Below are 24,283 nucleotides of genomic sequence, written 5' to 3' on the forward strand. Positions count from 1 at the left end.
ATAAGGTCCGGATTGAGATTGAATATGTCATATTCAAAGCCTTCTTCTTTGGGAGAGCAGATCTCATCGGACACAGGAACGCTGCGGGGCTGCAGAAGGAAATCCATCTTGTGTGTGTGACTTAGAAATTGTGACAGGGTCCACCTCTCTGCTTTTTTATTCCCCTCCAACAGATGGCGCGCTTCCGGAGGTTTCCCCCTCCCACTAAAAACTTTTTTTCCCAACAACAGATGACGTGCTTCCGGAGGTTCCCCCCCCCCCCCCCCCTCCCTCTAAAAACTTTTTTTTCCCCACCAACAGATGACGCTCTTCCGGGGTTCACCCCCCTTCTCAGGGTGTAATTCGACACGGTTAGCAACAGATGGCACGCTTCCGGGGTTCACCCCCCTTACTCAGGATGCGATTCGTCACGCGGGGGGTTTCCCACCCCCCTTCTCCGGATGCGATTCGTCACGCTCATTACACGCTTCCGGGGGGGGAGGGGCGGGAGGTCAAAAGGTCGTGATTAGGGCCATCAATCACTTCGGATCAAATTTTGTCATAAGCTGTATGGGATTAACTCTCTGATAACAGTTTGGGCCTGTTCAGAGTTTACCTAATATGGACATGAACTGCTAGTTTTTAGAGAAAAACAAGTGTGTATTACATTTGTGCCTTTTGTGAAAGTATATCTATCAGAAAACTGTCCTCAGACGACCCTCCTATTCTTATTAAGTGTGTGTGTACACATGCATGTGTTATATAAGAGCGTGCATGGTCTTTAAAGGCCTGTGTACGTGCAGAACTGAACATAGAACTAAGGCAGGGTCCAACAGGACCCACAGGCTTCTGAGTGGTTACAGAACTGTGAAACAGCTTTAAGCAAATAACAAGAATAGTACAGAACAACAGTAGACTAATTAAAGTACTGATAATCTGTGTAGATTAATATTCTAGTCAAAGTAACCTAGATGTGATTCAAAGATTATTCTGTCAACTGGTTCAACAATGGTAAATGATTAATGGTTGATACTTCTGATTATAACTGTGATCATAAGAATACAAAATAAAATATCTCCTGGTCACAACTCATTTCATTCATTCTCCACATGATGTTCATTTACAGAAATGTTTCACAGGAACTGATTTCTCCCAAAGTGTGAACTAGTGTGTTTCCATAGATTACCTCTGTATGAATGTACTTCTTAAATGAAGGCAAGTGTTTGTCCTTTTTTGTTCCTCAGGTACAGTACGTGATATCAAGGGCAGGCGGTCAACACTGGGGAAAGACAAGAAGCAGACGTACTTCCAAGAGGGAGCTGCAGTGAGGTCAGAGGTCAGAATCTGAAACAGCTCAGGTTTATATTTTAGAGGTTATAAAAAATCAAAATGTATTTATAAAGAAACCTTTAAATAATAGTCATAATTATGATTATTATAAGAAATATCAAACATTTAAGTGGATTTTCTGTTACACATATTGTGTTAGCCCTGCAATAAACTGGCAGCCTGTCTTTGTCCTGTATCAGCTGGGATAGGCTTCATCCTCCCGCAACCCTGAATTGGATACATTGTATTCCAATTATGTAATCTGATCATTTACAAACTCAAGGTATCTAATCAAAATGTAAGTAATAATTATAAAATGGGAAAGTAGAAATAAGTGTGACATAAATGTAAATGTGTGAGCTGACATAGAGGACAGCTACATGCAGTCTGAAAAACCTTTGTTTTCAAAGTAGCTGAGCAGATTTCATCTCAAGTAAGCGATTAACTGTTTGTTCGTTTGTTCTGCCACTTAAAGAGCATTTAAGGACGTCTTTTGAGTGTCCAGTTGAATTAATTCTACTGGCTCTCATGGTCATTTGTTATTATAGACATATTTTTCATGTTCATCCAGCTATTTAGTAAATTCTATCTATTTAGTAATATCTGTCAGTTATAAACTGTAATATAAATATAAAAATATCTAAATATCTCCTGCCCTTTATGTTTTAATGATGTAAGTCTGTTATCGTGTTACATTAGCATTCCTCACATATCAATGAGATTCTGTACAGTACAATCCTACTGACACAGCAGAGGGATAACGACGGCTATTCAACATCGTTACACGACACATTCGAGCTGCATGACACAGACAAAGTGACTAAATCATCTTTTTGTGGTTTATTATCTTCAAACCAGCAGACAAAGCCGATTGCAGAAGATGTCAGAGGAGAACTTCAGGCCGTGGACTGAAAAGGTATTTTTTTCTTATTATCAAAGACATTTGGAGTGGCAGCTTCTACAACTGGTTGTGCTAAAGTAAAGCTTACAGTCTAAGAAATCACAGTGTTGATATTCAGCACAAAGAGAAAAGCTCACTTGTTTGAATTTATTTACAATCATAGTTTTATAAATTCTGACTGTAAACATCTTTTACAGCTTTGATATTGTTTGACACTCGATATCAGGTGATCGGGTTTAATTTAAGAAGAAAGAAGAAGAAAGTGTACTTTATTGGTCCCCGTGGGGAAAATCGCTCTCTGCATTTAACCCATTCACTCAGTGAAGCAGTGGGCAGCCATTGGGCGCCCGGGGAGCAGTGTGTAGGGACGGTACCTTGCTCAGGGGTACCTCAGGGTAGCTGTTCAGGGGAATCGGACCCCCGACCTTCCGATCATGGGGCCACCACTCTACCTACTGAGCTATCCCTGGTTTCTGTGTCCCAATGAGCCATTTACACTGATCAGTGTCAGTTTAACTGTAACACATTCATTATTTAGATCCAGCAGAGAAATAACTGAATGTAAAAATGGCAGCCCTCAGGCAGGTTTATAGAGATATATGCATGCATTATGAAATTTATGTATCCCAGATAATTGTTATTCATCTAGTCATGGCAGACCTACCTCTTCCTCCCAAGTTAACTACAACCCAAAAGAACTAGTGGGGCTATTTACACACTCACAACCAGTGTGGGGTAAAAAGAGCCACCAAAAAGCTGTCAGCCACAGATGTGCTAGAAGAGTTAGAAACTCTACTTATGGAGAAACTTTCTAAGTCTAACAGAGGACAGGAACTCCTGCCCAAATAACATGATATAACCCCACATACAGCCCAGCCATAAAGTGAACCAAGTCATTTAGTTAAAGACAGCATGGGACCAAATGCATGTAACCAGCCTGCACCAACCTGACATTTCTTCCTCCTGAATTAAATGAATGAATGGATGAAAGTTAAATGACTACAAACCTAAAGCCACTAGTTCCCACACTGGAGCTCCCTGACACTGTGTGTTAACCGTATTTAGCTTGTATCAACAGTTGTAACAGGCTAAGCCACCTGAGACACTGCATTGAATGATTGTTCCTGTCTTAATGATTTCAGCTGACTGGTTTCAGCTCAGATGTTCTGCTTTTTCCTTTCAGTAGATCAAAGCAGCTCGTGCTCCTTCTGCTTCCAATTTAGAAGAAGAAGAAGAAGAAGAAGGCGAAGGCTTCAGCGAAGTGGCGTTCATGGTCTCAGTGAACAGTCACGGTCACACACTGCATGTGGTTTTAAAAGCAACATGTCTGTTCAGTACAACGATATGTAATATTAGTGCAGCTACGGTTTGTTCTTGAACATCAGTTCTGTTTTCTACTTTGATCACTTAGACCAAAAAGTGTTGTTTTCAGATTCTTTCTTTTACATCTATAAACCACCTGTTCATTTTTTATTACAATTAGTTTCACATGAATGTTAGTGTTTCCTTTATGATCTTTTAATGCTTACACTACACTGTACATGTCTGCATTAGAGACATTTCTGTTACCTGTTTCTGTTGACTCAGAGTTGTGAAATGTTCTTTTATTTGATGCACAATATGAAGTTCATAATTTTCTTACAAATAAAACTCTAATGACAAACATGAACAGCCGTGCTTATTTCTAAGACATGAGTTTTGAATGTGTTGATATTTAGACAGTGTGCATCTGTATGCTGAAACTGTGATGGTGAACCTGAGGTGATGGTCAACAGAAGGCAAATATATATCAATATAAAACAATATTGAAGTAATGTCTTTACCCTCTGCAGCGTGTGGACGCTGTGCACGCAATCACCTTATTCACTGTAGTAAACGTGCACCGCTAGCTCACGTGACTGACTGTCTCCATGGTTACATCGTATATTATTAGCTATGTTAACAGCTTCCAAAGATGCCGCCATAGCTCTCTGCAGCTGTAACACTTTCACACTTTGCAAATCATTTCACATTTTTGATAGTTATGAAGACAGAATATGTTTTTAAGGTCATGCTAGGCGGTTGCTATGGTGGTTGCTGTGGACTTGGCTGGACCGCGTCCGATTCCTGTTATTAGCTGTCCGCCGCAGGAAGGCTGCGTTCCATTTACAAGTAGTGACAGTCGCCGCAACTCGAACTCAAACCCCGCTTTGTTCTTTAATTATAGGCCTTTTATAGCCGTTCATGACACGCACACACACACATAAAGCACTTTGCCTCACCATGAGAATGCAAGTTTACCTAACCTAACCTTAAAGTGTCTGATATAGGATAGAAAAATGAAGCAAGCAGAGATTTAATGATGAAGACTCTGGGTTCTGTAGTTCACGTTTTACAGTCCTGAATGACTCTTTGCATATGATTTATTGAAGAGCAGTTTAGAATGCACTTTACATTTAGACTGTTGCCGTTTCATTTTTTACATTGTTGCCGTGTTATGTCATGAATAAGGTTCACCTGCTGGGGGTTTGATGGATCAGCTGGACAATACAGTCAAAGACAGACTTCATTCATCATATGCAAGAATCCTAGTTGGATTTTTGTTGTCACTCATGTTTTTGAACCAAATATTGAAAACAATTCTGACAGACTGGATACCTGGTCAGGGTGTATGTTACCTTGTACTCAAGCATCCCAGGACAGAGCCCTGCCCCACCATGAGCCTGGGTGAATACGTGGTTATAATATAAAAGGACCAATACTGAATATGAATATTTCATGAAAATCGAATTATAATACAAATTCCTAGGTGTTTGTTATATCCAGCAAGAGTAATATTGATTACATATGTCTGAATTGTTAACCCTAACCCTAGCTCAACAGACCACAATGCCCTGGACTGTCAGTATTATTACATGCTGTGAACATAAGTAGCTTTGATCACAGTTTATGTTGTAAAAGAGAAGGAATATTGGAAAGAAAGATCAACATTGTGATATTATTTCTTCCAAACTGACCAGAAACATGCTTGTCAGACTCTCACAGCAAAGGATCAGACTCACTGTGCATGACAGCTCAGGCCAATGATGTCTGTTAGATTGTCAGTTGTTTAGTGCTTCTGTACAGTGAGGGTCACCGTCTCTATTTCAGAATAATTAATATGCGGAAAACACTAAAAGTTGATTGTCTTCCAATATTCTAGCATAATTAAAAAACTTTGACTTTGTAAGTACATATTATTAGACCTAATGCCAGCATGATTCTTCATAACTCCTGCCCCTGAACTTTAAAATTGACCTGATGAAAGATCATTTACAGTGGCACTCTGTCAGGATCATTCTGACTGTAAGATCACTGTATTAATCTGAATCCTTCTGAAATGTGCTGTGAATGAATGCTGATGCAACTCACTGTGGGAAAGCTGTTAATAAAATGAATCTGTGACACATGCAACACATTCACAGAGGAAGAGGACACAAAGGGAGGACACGCAGAGGCTGTGTTGAAGTCTTTATTAAAAAACAGGCGGCGGTAACAAACAGGAAGACAAGCAGTCCATCAAACAGTCTACAGGGTCAAACATACAGAGAATTCAAACAGCAGTAAAAAATAACTGGACACTGAAAAACTTAAAGCAATGTGTGACGCAATAAAAGGAAGCAGCGCAGTATATTCACTGAATTATCATCAATTACAAAAGAGAAAAACGACGATTTCTAAGGATTATTTTCTTAAATGCAGTTAGAGTGGCTGGTAAAGATGGAAACATACAGAATGTAAACTGTGTGAGTTTGTGAACTTTGTTAGTAACAAATGAGAAAAAAAAAAGACAAAAACTCAGTATTCATTAATAATTAGAAAGAAACATTCTGGTCGTGGATTTTTACAGTCTTAGTTCCGCTCGCTGTCATCATTATAATCATCATGATCAATGGCGAGGTCCTTAGGTGGGTGGGGCTGTCTCTGATGATGTCACCATGAAGGAACAGCATCTGGCACGTGTTGGTGAAACATCCCAGTACACTGGTGTAGTTTCCTCTCCAGCTGTTTGACATGTGACACTTGAACATTAAGGGGAAGAAGAAGAAACAGTGTTAGGTCAGGTGACCACATGGTTTCTAAAGTAACTGACAGGAAGTAACCAGGCCGTTAGAAATGGATGGCATGTGTTTAGAGTTACTGGAGTTGGATAACTCTACTTACCAAAAGCAGAAGCACACAGATGAAGGATCAGATGCTGAATGTTGCAGGAACATGCTCATGTGTGGTGGTCATTCAGTGCTGCAGGTTAGACAGTCCAAGACTGATATGCTGCCCATCTGAGAGTTTGAAAACACACATGCAAAGATTTATTTTGTATTACAGTCAAAGTTGGATGTTCATTTTTGTCCTTTAAAAATGTTTGTGCATTTGAAAGCACTAACATTTAAGGATGACTTGGATCGTCTCCTTTAAAGGGGAGACAAGTGTGTCCACTGATCCACGTCACTTTACCTGGATGATGACTCCTCCCCCCTCACTCAGAAACACTCCTAATATAACCAAGCAAATAAATAATATTGAAGATTTACTTACATCATTACAAAAACATCAAAAACATCTCCCTTTGATTCTATTTCTCCATTCCTGCTGAACATCAGGCAACAAATATCTCAATAAATCACAGTAAAATGTAAAGCACATGTTTTCTCTGCTTTGTCTAACCTCTGCAGAGCCTCTGTCAAGAAAAACACATCTGTAAGCATAAAACAAATATACATTTCATAACACGTCACTGGACAAACCTCGGTCAGCTGATTTCCTCTGTGCAGTGCAGACGAACATCAGTCAGCGAGTGACTCTGCTGGTTCTGTCATGATCCTGGGTCCTTTTGACCCAGCGTTTTGTGTTTTCTCTTCGCGATTTTGGTTCTGTTCTTCCTCTGGTTAGTGTTTACTCTGTTCTGCCCGTGTGTTCCTGTATCTAGTCCGCGTTCTTAGTTTGTGTCCTTTCATGTGTAAGTTCCTGTTTTATTGTGAAGGTCTGTGTCTTATGTGAGTGTTTTCAGTTTGCCTCCCTAGTCTCGTCATGTTAATTACTCCCAGCTGTGTCCCCACCTGTATGTATCCCCCTGTGTTCTCTGAGTGTATTTTAGTTGTGTCTTCTGTCATAGTAGTTGCTGGTTCGTCTGTGTTGTTTCCCCTCGTTCTCCCTGCGTCTCTCCGTGTATAGTTCTCCGGATCTCCCTGCATCTTCGGTTCTGGTTTGTGTTGTTAGTTTACCCAGTTTAGGTTTCAGTTTCATGTTCCTAGCGCCTTTGTTGTTTGCATTTTGTTGTTAATAAACACTCACCTGCACCAGAGCTGCCGCCTTTTGGTCCTATATATATTCCACACGGCTTGCCCCCGCAAACCGTGACAGAACGAACCAGCCACCATGGACCCAGCGGCAGTAAATCCGTCCGAGGAGCTCCAGGACGACATCACATACAATGTGGAGATCCTTCTCAGCCTATGGCTGGAACATCCCCCGGAAGAGCTTCGCCGCGCAGCAGAAGACCGGCTGCAACGGCTCTTTTCCGGCCTGCCATGGCTATTGGACTCGCTTCCTCCGACCATGCAGGCTTTTCTCCGGCTCACACCGCACCTTCTCTCTGCCACTCCTGCCTCGCTGCCCGACTCGCCGGATGTGATCTTGCCCGGCCCGTCGGAGCCGTCTGCGGGGAGGAGACGCCAATCGCGCCGCAAGCGCGCCACCCCACAGCTGGACGTTTGGACTTCTAATTCGCCGGCTGTGCCACTCTCAGCCACTCCTGCCTCGCTGCCCGACTCGCCGGATGTGATCTTGCCCGGCCCGTCGGAGCCGTCTGCGGGGAGGAGACGCCAATCGCGCCGCAAGCGCGCCACACCACAGCTGGACGTTCGGACTTCTAATTCGCCGGCTGTGGTGAGTGAGGACTGTTTTCCATTTGCGGACTGTATGACTGTTCATTCAGGGGCGGTGTTCTGTGCGGCAGATGACTTTGTGAACAGCATATCACCTCCCCCGCAGCCACTCTCAGCCCAGTTAGCTCCCGCGCAGCCACTCTCAGCCCAGTTAGCTCCCCCGCAGCCAGTGCCACCCTCAGCTCCGTCTCCAGTGCCACCCTCAGCTCCGTCTCCAGTGCCACCCTCAGCTCCGTCTCCAGTGCCACCCTCAGCTCAGTCTCCAGTGCCACCCTCAGCTCCGTCTCCAGTGCCACCCTCAGCTCAGTCTCCAGTGCCACCCTCAGCTCAGTCTCCAGTGCCACCCTCAGCTCAGTCTCCAGTGCCGCCTGTAGCGCAGGCCCCAGTAGCTCCAGTGCCGCCTGTAGCGCAGGCCCCAGTAGCTCCAGTGCCGCCTGTAGCGCAGGCCCCAGTAGCTCCAGTGCCGCCTGTAGCGCAGGCTCCAGTAGCTCCAGTGCCGCCTGTAGCGCAGGCCCCAGTAGCTCCAGTGCCGCCTGTAGCGCAGGCCCCAGTAGCTCCAGTGCCGCCTGTAGCGCAGGCCCCAGTAGCTCCAGTGCCGCCTGTAGCGCAGGCCCCAGTAGCTCCAGTGCCGCCTGTAGCGCAGGCCCCAGTAGCTCCAGTGCCGCCTGTAGCACAGGCCCCAGTAGCTCTGGCTCCAGTATCATCGGCTTCACTCATTCACTCCGTGCAGGGAGAAAGTTTAATTTCACCTCAAGGTGCTTTTCCTGGTTCAGCCGCCATTGGCACTGTTTGCCGCTCCAGGGCTTCCCCAGAGGCTAGGTCCCAGTCCTCAGCTGATTCTGGACCCCTGGAGTTTAAGCAGCCACCTGGGAAGTGCCCCGTGTCAGTGCTGTCTGAGCAGGGCCAGTGCTCAGCACAGCACCCATTTCCTTCATGTCTGCCAGTGGACTCCATGCCTGCTGGCTTTGTGATGGCTTCTGCTGGAGGGTCCAAGGGGCCCGTCCAGCCTTCGTCTCGTGTCTCCGCTGGAGGATCCGAGGGACCGCTCCAGCCTTCGTCTCGTGTCTCCGCTGGAGGGTCCGACGGACCGCTCCGGTCTTTGTTTCCTGTTTCCGCTGGAGGGTCCAAGGGACCGCTCCGGCCTTTGTCTCCTGTTTTAGCTGGGGGGCCCGAGGAGCCCGTCCAGCAGCCTTCCTCGTCAGCTGGTGGTTCCGGAGAACCACACCAGCCTCATGCCTCGTCAGCTGGAGGGTCCGAGGGGCCCGTTCAGCCGCCTGTCTCCGCTGGAGGGTCCGAGGGGCCCGTTCAGCCGCCTGTCTCCGCTGGAGGGTCCGAGGGGCCTGTCCAGCCGCCACCTGCGGCCGCCTCGTCGTCGCCTGGTCCAGCTTCATCAGAGTCTTCATCCTCGTCTGGTCCGGCCTCATCAGAGTCTTCATCCTCGTCTGGTCCGGCCTCATCAGAGTCTGCTTCTGCTACGCCTGGTCCGGCCTCTGCTTCTGCTACGCCTGGTCCGGCCTCTGCTTCTGCTACGCCTGGTCCTGCGGCTGTTAAGCCGCCGCCCAAGCCTCGTTCTGCACCTCGATATCGCCGGCCATTTTCCGGGCCACCTGCTGGACGTCACCGCCGTCGGGGTCGGTCCCCTGAACTGCTCCGTGGTCTCCTTCGTCGCCGCCGCTGCCTTCCGCACGGCCGGCCCCCGGACCGCCATCGCCTGAGTGGCCGTCGCTGCCTTCCGCACGGCCGGCCCCTGGACCGCCATCGCCTGAGTGGCCGCCGTTGCCGTCCGCACGGCCGGCCTCCCGAACTGTATCCACGTCGCCGCCGCTGCCTTCCGCACGGCCGGCCCCCGGACCGCCATCGCCTGAGTGGCCGCCGCTGCCTTCCGCACGGCCGGCCCCCGGACCGCCATCGCCTGAGTGGCCGCCGTTGCCGTCCGCACGGCCGGCCTCCCGAACTGTATCCACGTCGCCGCCGTTGCCGTCCGCACGGTCGGCCCCCCGAACTGTTTTGGACTCCTGTGCTGTTGGCCCCCTGGCCGGCCCCCTGAACTGTTTTGGACTCCTGTGCTGTCGGCCCCCTGAACTCTTCTGTTTTGGACTCTGTTTTTTCCTGTGTTCTGGTGTGCTTCGTTTCTTTTGGTTTTGGGCTCGTTTTTTGTTTTTGTCTTTTGGCCTTCTGGTGCTCCGGTTTTGTTTTGCTTCGGTTTTGTTTTTGCTGAGTGTATTTTAGTTGTGTCTTCTGTCATAGTAGTTGCTGGTTCGTCTGTGTTGTTTCCCCTCGTTCTCCCTGCGTCTCTCCGTGTATAGTTCTCCGGATCTCCCTGCATCTTCGGTTCTGGTTTGTGTTGTTAGTTTACCCAGTTTAGGTTTCAGTTTCATGTTCCTAGCGCCTTTGTTGTTTGCATTTTGTTGTTAATAAACACTCACCTGCACCAGAGCTGCCGCCTTTTGGTCCTATATATATTCCACACGGCTTGCCCCCGCAAACCGTGACAGGTTCTTCTGAGGAAACACCACCGTCTCTCCACACCGTCACCATCTTTGAGCACAAACTGCTGCTCTGCTCTGCCAGCATGTAGGAAATCACATATCACACACAGGGGTGAAGAAACATCAGAGCTCAACTTTGGATACTTTAGATCTTAACAGATCAAAGCAGCTCTTAGTTTCAGCAATCAGACAAACAATGATACCAAACTGATTCTGTATGAATACAATATGGTATTTTCAATATAGCTGTCAAATTAATTTATTAAAACTAATACAGATATATGTATATATATTTCTTTGATAAATTAGTTTGCTAAATTATAAGAATCTATATTTATTTTTTTCATTTAACAATTGCAACTGAAAGAAATTAAATATTGAACAAAAATATATTGTCACATTCTGAGCATGCTCAGCACGCTGACAGACTCGAAGTTGCTACAGATTTTAAGAAGTGATAATTATGGGGAAGAAACTTCTCTTTTTCATCCGTTTAATCAAACATTTGATGCCTCAGCTGTCTCAGTCCTGTAGCGTTCTGCAACTACAACTAACCTGAGGCTTGGATTTGGCTGCAGGTGCCCCTGTACATCCTTCTCAGCAGCACACATGTGGGTACCATTTAATCCCACTTCTTCCTGAGCTTTGCTTCATCACAAGACCAAAGGTGGCATCCCGTGTCACAGTCTTATCATCATCCAGAAGAAACATTTGAAGAAACATCATGGAGAAGAAACATTTACGCGACTCCTGGTTTTGTTTTCTGATCCTGCAAAAAGACTGAGGACAACAAAGCCCAGAGAACACAAGATACACAACATCCAACATTCAGACTCAACAGCCTCCATAAATGAAGAGCACCAGGTTGGTTCAGTTATAGTAGATATGAGCATACTTCACATTACTGGGTATGAATAATAATGAGGAGGCAAACTTTGAAGATGCAGAGCATGATGTCCCATCATCAGACTGTAAACAAACATCCACCAGGCTTCTTTGTTGCCAAAATTGATGATTCTCCTATCAGGGATCAGTAGAGTGTATTAACCTGTGGTATAAGCAGCAGTCACTGAAATATTACTGTTTCAGATAAGAAATCTAGCACATAAAAGCCAGGGTGGGAGGGATCTCTGCAAACTGACTTAGCTCTGCAAGTGTGAAGCTCAACAAAAATCTGACTCTCCAGTCACAGACAAACAAAAACTCCAGCTGGGAGATAGAAAACGCTGTCTGGGTCTTGCTGGATGTTGCTGGTCAGAGTCCCACATTAGCAGAGTGCTTCTTGGTCCCACTGACCCATGTGGACAGCGACTGTGGAGAACTGTTCTGGAAAACAGAGAAGAGAATTAAAAAAACAAAAAGCCAAACAGGATTTCCACAAAGACTCTCTTGGAATCAGCAATCAAAAAATCACTGGTTCATATTAAATATGAACAGGTTCCTTAAATGTACGCAGTTCAGATCTGATTTAATTTAATTTCCTTCACACAGCACATTCGTCCAGGCTGACAGGTAAACATAGAATTAATCTCAGGTAACATGACTCATAGTAGAGATTCAGTAAGAAAGATTGCAGGCTCTAATATTATTACCACACAATCCAAGGACACACCAACAGCTCAGATTTGTAGAACTATTTAAACAAATGTCTTCTGAATATTCAATTCAGGTTCACAGTGGGGGGGGGGGGGGGGGGTTAAATAAAGTCTGCAACACAGAAAGAGCTGTGATCAAGCTATTTATTACTGCGCCAACACACATCAAACATCACAGTTCAGTCATGTCAGCGCTGCCACAGAGGTCGTGCTCCTCCTCCTTTATGCATTCCAAGGAAGAGGGAGGAAGTTAAACTGATCCTACCACACTTCACGTGTCTCGCTATGAAACCTAACGCATCAATGGTTATGCTGTTTTGTGGCCTTATCAGCACCTGTAAAGGGAGTTGTTTTCTCAAACTGCTGACGCTGAAGTAAGTTCATCTAGTTTTAGAAACTTTCACTGAACAGTAACAGTGTCACAACTAAGCATATGCATAAGCACTTAAATACTTTAAATGAGAATAACAGAAAATTTCTATTACAGAGGCTAGAGCCTGTCCCAGTAGTCATAGGTAGAGCACACCTGGACAGGTCACCAGTCTGTCAGAGGACTAACACAGAGACAGACATCAGAGTAACAAATCTATTTAAAATTAATGTAAGTTTGCTGCAGCTGTATGTATGAACATGTGTTTCTGTGCTCACAGTCCACCTCTCAGGAACCTGCAGTTCACTTTAAGTCTACTTTAAACAGACCTCACAAAAGGCTGATGTGGCTGGATCAGTAGTCTGATTTAAGTACGATACCTTTGGCCAGGGATTAATCTGGTGCATCGCTTCACTGCAGTCTTACGTATTTTCCCCACACCTGAATAAAAAATACTGATATATACAAATAACAGCTTCAGCTGATGCAGCCTGACTCAATCCTAGATGTTCAGCACACAGAGACACAGAGGTGCCGTTTAAAGTTTAGTGTTAACCTGAGTCACTGATCATTTGCAGTATTACAGAGTCTGGCAGTCTTTGCATGATGTCCACGTCACTGTACGTTTCTAGCTGACTCTCAGGTGTGATAGGTGTGCCAGCAGGAAAGAGTAATAATAACCTGCATCCTGAGGTTTGTCATGCAGGATTAAAGGAGCCAGGCTTTGTTCACACAGCTAGGATTGTATTTTACACTGACCCTGGGTCAGTATAAGTATCATACAGTTTAAACGAAGCACTGAAACTTGCACATATTTATTACAGATGCACTGAAGCTAATCGAGATATTTGCTGTCAATCTGTGGCTGCGATTAATCACTTTACTGGAAACTTTATTAACTAGTAACTTCATCAGTCATGACAGAAGCTAATATTTCTGTGCTAACATCGTTTAACCAGTAACAGCTTTACTCCAATATAAGCTAACGTTTACACCGTAACTTTAAGCTAGCACCATAAAGACGGTACAACACGTAATAATATCTACAAATGCATCTTAAAGCTGTTATATTAGCACTCGGTGTATTACTAAGATAACCACATTAACATTACTGACACTCGCTGACCTTTAATAGTCATTCTATAAATGCTGTCCGTTTAAATGGTCTTACCTGTACACACTGCATATCCACCGGATTCCAGCCAGAGTGGATTCTCGAGTCTCCCACGCTCCTGTTAGTGATCCTCCATCTGGATGGATGATAACAACCTTCTGAACAATCTAGCAGGAGATGGCCCATATCTATGGGACTGATTTGTGCTAATAACGCCCATTGTATGGACTGATAACAGCCGAAGCGGGTGAATAAAGTCACCCAGTAGCTAGCTGTGCCATTACCCAGCATACATCACTCCCTCCATAAATGCAATAAACGATACAAAAGTAACAGCCTATAATTAAGTTCTCTGCTGTGTCTGCTGTTTCTCAGGTAGTTGTTTACATTATATAATTTATTGTGTTCTGTATACGTCACTACAATGTGATTTTGGAAATGTATAAATATACGGACAACAGGCTCTTCCGCGGCAATCTCTTGTCGTCAATAAGCAACGTTTAGGGACAAGGCTGGACTGGGACCAAAAATCGGCCCGGGCATTTTGACTAGAGACCGGCCCACCAGCATAAAGATTGAAAATGTGACGTCATTCAGGGATAAAACCGCAAAGGTTTCTGGGAACTCGTGGCAAGAGGTACTAGCGCGCGCAGGCTTTCAATTGAACTCAGTTACACAGCGATAAAAAGAAACCCAAAAAATGGCAAGAAGCTGTTGTGTTATTAACTGCAATAGCAATAAAGAGATCGTTTTTTTTTTATCGGATTACGTCGTTGAAGAGAATTTTTTTAAGCCATGTTACCGAACGGATGGTCTGGATATACCAAATATGTCCCCGAACACTCCAGCTCACAGGTTCGTCTGCTCCAAGCATTCCCACAAAGGCCAGAGTTTTGTAGTAGTTAATACGTCATTTTTCTTAACATAATTGGTGATATAGGTTACAAGCAAGTCTGGCGCTGAACAGAAATTGTCGCGCTATGCTCCTTTGTTTATTGTGCATAAATAGTGAATTGTCCTGACACAATATTGCGTTTCACTTCTGTTATTATGGTACATTATGACGACGATTTGTGAGGCTGGTAAACTTACCTTTGTTCGTATGATGGTCTTTCGTTCTACACGGTGCATTTCAAGGTCCTGCACCCATCCGTCGGTAAACTGTACCTGGGCTTGTTGCAGTGACCTGAAGTTACTAAACTTCATGAGTGTGTGCACTCACTCCAAGAACCGTATAATTATAAATCTGAGCGTGGTGAAAGTTGGGCAGCACGCTGACGTCTTTTGTCCCTCTGTGTGCTCGTAAGGGTCTGACCCTTTCACTCCTTTGATTTTTTTTCCTCGTATCTTTTCTTTGTCTTTTCGTCGAGTCTGTCTTTGTATGGACCGGCATTGTTCTCCTTTTGTTTTGTACATTCCTTTTTTGTGCGGCAAAGAAAAAACAAGAAGGCATTGGAACCGGAGAATGAACGTTTTGCGGTGCTGCAAATGCTTGCATTTGATGAGGTACTTGGATTGTTTTGTCACGAGTTCCCGGCATGCAATGCGCGAAAATCACGTGATTGCTAAACAAGGGAGGGGGGGGTGCATCCGGCCTCCTCGGCTGTAATTGGTCCAGCCCAGAGTCGATCATGACCAATTGGCCCATCCAACACCTTTCATTATATATACCCTTCCTAAAAAAAAAATTAAAATCCATCGGCCCATAAAAACAAAAAATCGCCAGCGGCCCGATGGCCAGTCCAGCTATGTTTAGGGAGCTCTATAGTATTCAATGAGAGGACCCTGCACGTCAATTCTCGACGCGAGGGGGGTACCCCGTGCGTCGATAAGTGAAGCAGAGGGAGCCTGACCATGCGTTGGGAGTTTGACGAGTTGGGAGTGAGAACGTGTTGGTCACCTAGTGGTTAATCACCTTACTTACAACATATTTGCTTTGACGGTTGTACAGCAGTAAAAACATTCCTCTTTAATCCAAATTACATCAGTAAAGGTTATTCACAGTAATCATTGTAGATAACTGCTGTGAGTTTTGTATTTCCTGTTTCCAGTCAATGGGGTTTTTTGTATTCTTCAGCCTTATTTCACAGTTTAAATTATTCAAACTCAGGACACATGCGACATTTCACATTCATCTTTAACCTTGTAGAGATGAAAAGAAATCTTTCCAACACTGCATACATTAGTGGAGCTTGGATGAGTAAAGAGCTGTGAAAGAGACTTTGTTAAATCTGAATGGATGAATACGGAGACAAAAAGGTAAATTTTGTCAGATGGGGAGAGAAGAAGTCTCTTCCCTTCACATATATCAATCATACAGATATGACCTTGCCAACTGAACAACAGCTGACCCTGGTGGTGATGTCATTTAAATGCTTTTGATTACAAATCAATGCACCATTTAAAACCTCAATTTGAATATTGTGTGTACTGTCATCAATTTTCTTTTACTTTCTTTGAACATAGTGGACCATGAATATCACCTGCTCCTCTGATGGGGGATATTTAGCAGGGGGAAGACATCCTGCACTTTTACAAGTCAGACTGGCTCATTCATGGTGGTAAACAGCAAGCAGGGAAGTCACTGTCAGAGGTGACATCATGTTTTTGTCCACTGAATTTCAGTTTCTTTTCTTGATATATTGTACTGTTTAACATTTCTTGTAATTTTAACTGTGACTGAAAAAATGAGATTGACTAGATAAGCAGAAAGGAGCTGCCTCATCATTAGGCAGGTAAGGAACTCCCTAATTTGGAAGGGATTTCTTAATTAGAGCTCCTTCACACCCAACAGAGCCAGCTGAGGTGATTGAACCAAAAAGCCTCCTAGGTGAAGTGTTTTGGGCACATCATAGGACGAGGAGGAGGTCAGGAGGTGAGGAGGGCACATCCATGCTGGAGAGATTACATGTCTGAGCTGGCTGATTGTCTGTTCATGTTAGTTGTGTTTTATTGGGGTCAGAATAACATAAAAAATATTTATTCAACATTACTGATAAACTAATAAATAAAAGGATTGTGAATACGTTTTTAAGTAATAATATCAAAATTTAATTCATGTATATAGTTCATGTATAAACATGTCGATATACGTTTTTAGGTCTGTTACATTGCACCATGTTGTGAATTTGATTAAAAGTGGTTTTATAAAAATGTGATGAGTAGTGTTACCCCTCATGAAATAAAATACAGAATAGCTGGAGAGTAACACAACAATGTGTGATGCTGCAAGAACTTGCGCGTGTACAATTTGTAAAAAGAGAGAGAAAGCTGAGTACTTTCCGCTGATGTCACATAGTCCAAGATTTTCACTTTTTATTTTGTGGATAAAATGTGCGAGCGCATCACTTTTCCTGTCTTTTACTGTGGATAATGTCATCTTCTGCAGGAAATTCGCTTAATGTAGAGGAATTATAGTTTGGTAATAGAAACGTCTGTTGACCCACTCATGGAAATTCAAGTGACTTTTTGAGTGGCAGTTCTGCTCTTCAAGGTCCTTCACTGTGGTAAATGTTTTCTAATTTCATAATGTAGACTACTTATCTGTATCGGTCAAGCTATTTATTCATTAAAATGCATTTCTAATTTGATATGGGAAGTACAGAAACAACCAAAACAGTTTTTTTAAGTTTGGGCTCTGAGCAGACTCATTGCTCATGTTGTTTGTTTGTTTGTTTGTTTGTTTTTAAATGGGATCTGAAGCAGGTCTTTTATGCTCATGTAGCAGGTTGGATTTTATAAATGATGTTGTGTTCCTGCATAGTGAACTAATGACTGTATTGCTCTGAACGCAGCATGAACATTCACTCCTCCCCAAGCTGTCGAATCAGACTCCTGGTATTTGGCACTCATTCCTATGATAGATGGCGACGATCATGACCTTAGCGTTGCAGATCGGATTCATGCCCCCTGACCAATGTTTGGCTGTGTAACTGTGAAAGAGTGGTGAGTAGGATCCTCCTATGAGGTCTGCAATGTGGTTTATAGTAAGGTGGACCCTGGATGACTGCTCTTCTCTCTTGGTGTACCCTGCTGACGTCTTGTTGTCATCGTTTGTTATTTCTTGTGTCTTCTGGTACCTTGTTTTGTTTTAACTTTATTTTATTGTGTTTTAATCTTGTCGTGTCGCATTTGGGCCTCTCTTTGGGCTTCTCTGCGCTTTGATTGTTTCTCAGCTTGAGTGCCCCGGATGTTGCTTTTAATTGTAGTATTTTAAAGGTGTGTATATGTACTTCAGTTTTTATATTATTCACAGTTTGTTGTTTCTTTTTTAATTGCTTGATTTATAGGTTCATTTTACTTTCTTTTATTTTGGTAGAGAGACGGCCGCTTGTGAGCGTAAACACCGGGATACGAGCACATTTTAAAGCACAGTTTAAGTTGCAGTGCGAATTGCAGTGTGACGTCACGGGTGAGTAGCCGGTAGCAGCCCTTGGGCACTCCTCCCTGTAGGCTGCCTGTTGAGCTGCTATTTTAACTAGAGCAACGTGATGCCAGTGAATCTTATCTCTTTAAGCAATGTCTTTTTTTTTAAGTGTTTTAATTAAAGCTCTGCTGGTGTTGTAAGTTCTGTCACTTCATTTGTTGTTTTCTTTGCTGCAGCTCGATATTATTTAGACTTTATTTCATTTAATAAACTTTTTCAAATTGACTTGCCATGCCTCTGCTTTGCCAGTGACCTGTGTGTCTTTGTAACTGGTTAATGTAATATCAGAATCAGAATCAGAATCAGAATACTTTATTCATCCCGAGGGAAATTAGGGGTTACAGCAGGCAGCACGCTAATGGCGCATGCGCACTCACAAAGGAACCTTCTGACCAACTTTACACAAACATCACATTGGGGAGACATGTCAGAAAGGTAGGCTGATAGGAAAAAACAGCGAAAATACACTACATGAGGTAAGAGGAGGAGAAAAAAAAACTCCACTCAGACTGAGCTCCTAGTGGGAGAACAGTTTGATAACAGAAAAAACACCTCAGCACAAAAGCACATGACTATCTATACACCATAGAAACACGAGACAAGCAACAGGGGCGGGTAAAGGGTAAGAGAGAGCCGGCGTAGACAGCGCATCCGGTCCTGCAGCATCTGCGCTGGTCCAGTTGACTGCTATCTTCCCCGGTAGGGCACAAGCATCGAAGGCGTTGGAAAGGGAGGGGGATGAGTGAGTGCTTGTCAGTGTAAGTGTGTGTGTGTGTGTGTCCAGAGTTCAGCGGAGACAGTGTCCTTCGCACTATCAGGCTAAGTAAACAGTCTGCCAGCCAACCCAGGTGGCCTTCATGGGACGGGAAGAATAGTCATCACACAGTCGTTATCAGGGAGTTGTTTTGGTGGGCTCCAGCCTTGGGCCTGCAGCTGGCGCCGTGGTGTCCGAATGTTGAATATTGTTGATTTCTGTTTTGTGAGCAGCTCGAATTTTAGCACTCTGAGACTGGTCCCTCAACTTCGCGTTGGAGAGCCGCGAGCCTCCCCATGATGGTATCAAACTTCAGTTCCAAGGTGTTGTCAGTCTTTTGATTCTGAGACTTCACAACTGCAGTGATCCGTTCCGCGATGTTTTCCAACTGTCGCTCAAGGGTGTCATTTTGAGCAGGCCTCTCTCTGATGTTTCCCCTCATACGCTCAATGGTGTTGTTTTGAGCCTTCACAGCAGCTGTAAGCGTCTCCAAGGTGTTGACCATATTACGTTCGTTGTGAGAGGTCGCACCTCGTCCCGGCGCTTCGAATCCAGCGGGCAGCCATGTGGGGGTTTGAACAGCCGGTTCCGCTCTCTTATTTCTCTGATAAAGCAGGGCTAGGCCAACGCCGATCAGCATGAACCCTGTTATCATGGTTCCGAATAGGTAGATATCTTCAGCGTCCTCGATCGACAGTCCCGCCAGGCACACGGCCCTCCAGTTCTGCCACCCGTCCATCGTGTAACCGGCAGGGAAAGTCCCTCCAGGGCACTCAGGCTCTCCCGAGCCCCGACTTCTCGTTGAGAAAAGGGTGTCAATAGCACTCAGAGACCAGTTGATCAAATCCATAATTCTCTTTTAGGTTTAGAGAACGACAGTGAGAGACTGTTCCAGGGAAAGTAATGCACGCAAGACAAGACGAGGACAATAATATTTCCTCGGATGTAACGTCACCCTCAGGTGGCGTTGTTAGCCTCATTTAGCTTTACCTTTCAGTTCCCTCCTTCATGCCGCCACACACGTACTATGTAAGTTGATTTGGTTCAGATGGTGTTTTCTCGATTACCATCAAACACAAGCTGGTGGGATGCAGACTGAGCATTTGGGCCTCTGGAAAGTGTCCATTACTATCATCACAGGACATGATGTATGCTGGTGTAGTGAAGTGGAAAAGGGTTTAGAACGTATAACATCAAGACTCAGGAGAACAACTTTCAAAAGCTAAAACTGTCCAATAAGGGATCTCTCTGTGTTTTATATGAAATGGCCTCTGTGCATGGCAAGATAAAGTTTAGTTGACTAATTTGCAATCTTGGTGTCATGACTTGAATTATGACGAAGCATAGTATAACTTGCATTATATGACTATGTATCTACTTATTTTAACATGGTTGTAGACTCTTTGTAAAACAAATCTTTCTGTTTCTAATATTAATATTTATAACTTTTCTATTTCTTTCTATTTCATTTTGTGAACTTGCAGATGGCCAACAGAGACATGAGTGTTTGGCACTGATGTAGAGCTTCGATTTCCCCAGGCTCTTAGATGCAGTGACAGCGACAGCTGGAGATTGGAGGGAAACTGTTGACATCTACTTTTGCCGCTTTGGACATGAGGGATTCCCTTATGAATCTGGGAGAAAGAACATCGAGTTTAATGAAGCAGATGGTTCATTCACACTCTTCAGGTTGCAGCAGTCTGATGAGGGACTGTATGAAATATGGCATGACCATTACAGGAGCATGTGTGTTGCAAAATTTGAGCTAAGAGCTCTTTGGGAATGTCCCTGGTGATGCAGAAACACTATTTATACTAAATACTAATTTACATAAAATAATAACATAATAATTTTAGAAACAAAACAAAAAAATTTTAACAAAGGAAGTCTTGCTACCTGGAAGCAAATAAATATAAATTGAGGGGTGGCTCAAGACATTTGTTCAGTACTATATATCAAATATTAAATTCACGGGAGAAAAGTCTTTGCTAAATCAAACATGCAAATCAGAAGGAGGCAACCACTGTGGCAACCACATAAGGGAACAGATGGAACCAGAAGAAAATTAGATAAATAGAATTTAGCATAACCCAAACCTCAGTCCCTCTGAACATTTGTTCAATGAATAAACCAGATATTTCCACTGTTCATGCTGTTGCTGCCTTTTGAAGCATTTTAATAACAAATAATGTGGCTTACTCCATAGACCCGACAGTTAATCGTTTATGTACTTCGTGATATTACAGTATTTATTAATGGATGCAGGTTGTTGTCAACTTTGAACATCCCTAACCTGAGGTGCATCAATATATAGACCTGCTGTAGGACAAGATCAAAATCAGTAATTATATTTTTGTTTTTGCCGAATACTAACCACCTCAACCCTGTTTTTTCACACAGGACCAGCAGAGCAGAATGACTATATGGAAATGAATGAAAGTCCTACAGTAGCAGTAAGTGATGGGAACAATACTCAACATACTACTGACGCTCTGATGGAAAAACATAGTGCAGAGTCAAAACCATGCCTTGTGACTGAAATCTCATCTTCTCCTAGCTCCTCTGGTGCCAAACCAATGTCCACAAAGTCTTAAGGATTTAAACATTTTTAGTTTGTGGACAGAACAGTTTTAATCAGGATTCAATCAAGGTTATTGAAATTAACTGCTTTATTTTAATTTTAGTTAACTACATCAAAATCAAGACTTATCTCAGCATTTTCAAACAATAAAAATAAAACATAACTAAATAAACCCACAATGGAAATTAATTAAATCTAAACTGAACTAAAAACAAAAATTAAAGCTAAACAATCAAGAAGTGTTTGTTACTGCGAATGCAATCAAAGACTTGAAAGGTGAAAAGTGCCTCTTTAACATGGTCATGATGAAGTTCAAGCATTGAGGAGGACAGCTGATTTAAGTGAATTTGAATGCTCCATGGTTATTGTGCCAGAAGGGATGATCTACTGGGATTTTTCACACAGCTTACCCAACTTCTCATTGCTGCTGCCAGCAGGGTAACACACCATGTCACTAGGCTCAGATCATCTCAAACTTGTTTCTTGAATATCACAGTGCATTCACTGTTTTCACAAGGCTTCCACAGTCATCAGATTGAATGCCTTTGTGACGTGCTTGAATGAGTTTCATAGATCGACAAATCGTACCACCAAGCTGTACGTAATAAATGTGGCTGGGGAGTGTTTAAGTCTACAAACTGCAGTGAAACTCTAATTGTTCTTGGTAGCTATAACCTCAATTTCAGATTTTATTTCTTTTTTCTATCTTTTTTTTTGCTACTTGAGAAAATAACACTGATAAGCTCTATTTACCAAGCTGTGGCCAAAGGATCATATAAATTAGTTTAGCCATATAGCCACAGGTTTTATCCAAGCTGATTCAGGAGACGATTCATGAAAGCCACAAGATGGTGCTACAGGAAAGCTTCTAAAGCTTGCTGTGTTTCTATTGTATTGCTGAGCACTAAAGCTTCACATGTCTGGGTGCTACCAAATGTAACCACTGTGAATGCAACATTTTACTGCATATATCTTTTTATTTGGCTGTTTCCTTTCTCATTTTGAAGTTGTATTGAAGTCTAGATATGTTTAAACTGTATGAAGTGAACTAAACATACATACAGTGTTATGCTTCCCTCTTCAAAACACAAACTCATGAGATTTGTTTTCTCACATGAAGGCATGAACCACTGGTCTTAAGGCTCAGTGCTGTTTAAATCATCTGGCATTTCCTGTAGCCTTATGATCCTTGTTTTCTATATGTTGGGGTTTTGATGACTAATATCAAATCCTGTTACGTATGCTGTATTGGTTATCTTTCTGACAGTTCTCTGCTGTGTGCATGTCTGTGAATACATGTTTACATTTCAGTTACTTTCTACTCTTCCCTCCAGGCAGAGACAGAAAATGTCCATCAAACTGTAGCTCGCCGTTATAGCAATCGGTTAATTTATCAATTATGTGCATTTTGTTTTAAAAAGCAAAATTTCATGGTCTGGTAAACATGCAATGCCCACTCCCTATACAAAGAACAATCAATTAAAATCGAAGACTTTTATTATTTCATAAATGCCATTATTGTATATCTACATTTAAATTATTTCCTGTTTCATTGCATCTACAATGGCAAGCCTTTTAAAAACCACAATTCAAAACTAAAACTGATAAATGGATGTTAGAATGTAGTAATTACTTAGCTTAACAGATGTGGGTATTTGTTACTTCTAGACCCAGTTTAATCCATTTCAGTCTAAAGGCTGTGTGGAAAACTGGTTTGCTGTGTATTTAGAACATGTAGAAAAACATATTTAATAGCTGCACCCAGGATTCAGTTTGTTTACCAAAGTACAATTGTAATTTAATAAAGTGCAACTGTACCTTATTAAAGAAAAATAGTTGATCTACTTGCTTCTTTCAAATCTAGGTTGCACCGTATATCAATAACTTAATGAATCTGCAGTACCTGCTTCCAATGGACTAGCAACATAAAGATGTTCAGATCAACTTATTTTAATCTACATTGAACAGTAAATACACAAATGTTTACAGTTACACACTTCATAGTAGGATAGTTTAATTAAATTTTTTAAATTTCAGTTTTCTTTGACTTCGAAGTATTGCATGCTATTGCATGGTGCATTTTATCATTTTTTTCATATGACTAGAGCAGAAATGGCTGAAATCTTTGTCTTCAAAAATGTGAAATTTTAAGATTTATTAATGGAATGTGTTGTGTTCAACGGGCATTGTATCTGATAAAATAAAATGTTTTGTAAAACCCTTTCATGTGATATGTTATTAGTCTATATGGTTTCTTGACATTTTTTTCAAGGTCAACTTTGACCTTGGGCACTAACAATGACAGTCAAGGTATTCATGTCATTGTCTGCGACCAAGATGTAAACATATGACTCCACTTAGCACAAACTACTTCCTAGTTGCACTCCCTATGACAGGAAGTGCAAACGGTGGAATAAAATATCTTTCAGTTTTATTAAGTGACACTATTGTGCAGTGACAATAGCTTATTGGCAAATTCAACAGTAAAGTAAATATTTCAGAGTATGCAGGCTAAACAGAGTAAACACCACAGTCATGCAAGCATGCCATTCACTATGTGATAAGTTATACTTGTTATATTTTAAGGTGAGGAATTTTTTAAAAACAATAAATGTTGTCTTGATGCATTTATTCATCCAGGTAAGCAAATCCCAAAATGTTGATTCTGTTCATCTGGACGTTTCGTCACTCATCCAAGTTCTTCAGTCTCACCTGACTGCAGGTCAATCTTATAAACAGTACATTTGCACTATGACTGAAACTAACACCACTGAAGGAACAATAGGCTGGGAGGTCAGTTCCTTGATCATTAATATGTAAATTGTCATGACCGTTGATCAGC

At 42.8% G+C, this 24,283-nt stretch overlaps 3 long non-coding RNA genes across 3 annotated transcripts; 1 reads left to right on the forward strand and 2 right to left on the reverse strand.

Moving 5' to 3' along the window:
* Positions 1-2,177: 2,177 nt before the first annotated feature.
* Positions 2,178-3,878, forward strand: LOC145421990 (uncharacterized). The gene is made up of 2 exons (XR_013903355.1): positions 2,178-2,224; positions 3,393-3,878. It is a non-coding gene; the product is annotated as an uncharacterized LOC145421990 (long non-coding RNA).
* A 2,135-nt stretch (positions 3,879-6,013) lies between these two features.
* On the reverse strand, positions 6,014-6,950 carry LOC113024583 (uncharacterized). Its single transcript, XR_013903350.1, has 3 exons — positions 6,613-6,950; positions 6,392-6,507; positions 6,014-6,249 (listed from the first exon to the last, which is right to left on the reverse strand). It is a non-coding gene; the product is annotated as an uncharacterized LOC113024583 (long non-coding RNA).
* Positions 6,951-10,606: 3,656 nt separating this feature from the next.
* LOC145421988 (uncharacterized) lies at positions 10,607-14,166 on the reverse strand. Its single transcript, XR_013903352.1, has 3 exons — positions 13,738-14,166; positions 11,157-11,927; positions 10,607-10,676 (listed from the first exon to the last, which is right to left on the reverse strand). It is a non-coding gene; the product is annotated as an uncharacterized LOC145421988 (long non-coding RNA).
* Between the last annotated feature and the right edge of the window lie 10,117 nt (positions 14,167-24,283).

The sequence above is a fragment of the Astatotilapia calliptera genome, chromosome 3, assembly GCF_964374335.1.
Source record: "Astatotilapia calliptera chromosome 3, fAstCal68.1, whole genome shotgun sequence".
NCBI classification, from domain to species: Eukaryota; Metazoa; Chordata; class Actinopteri; order Cichliformes; family Cichlidae; genus Astatotilapia; species Astatotilapia calliptera.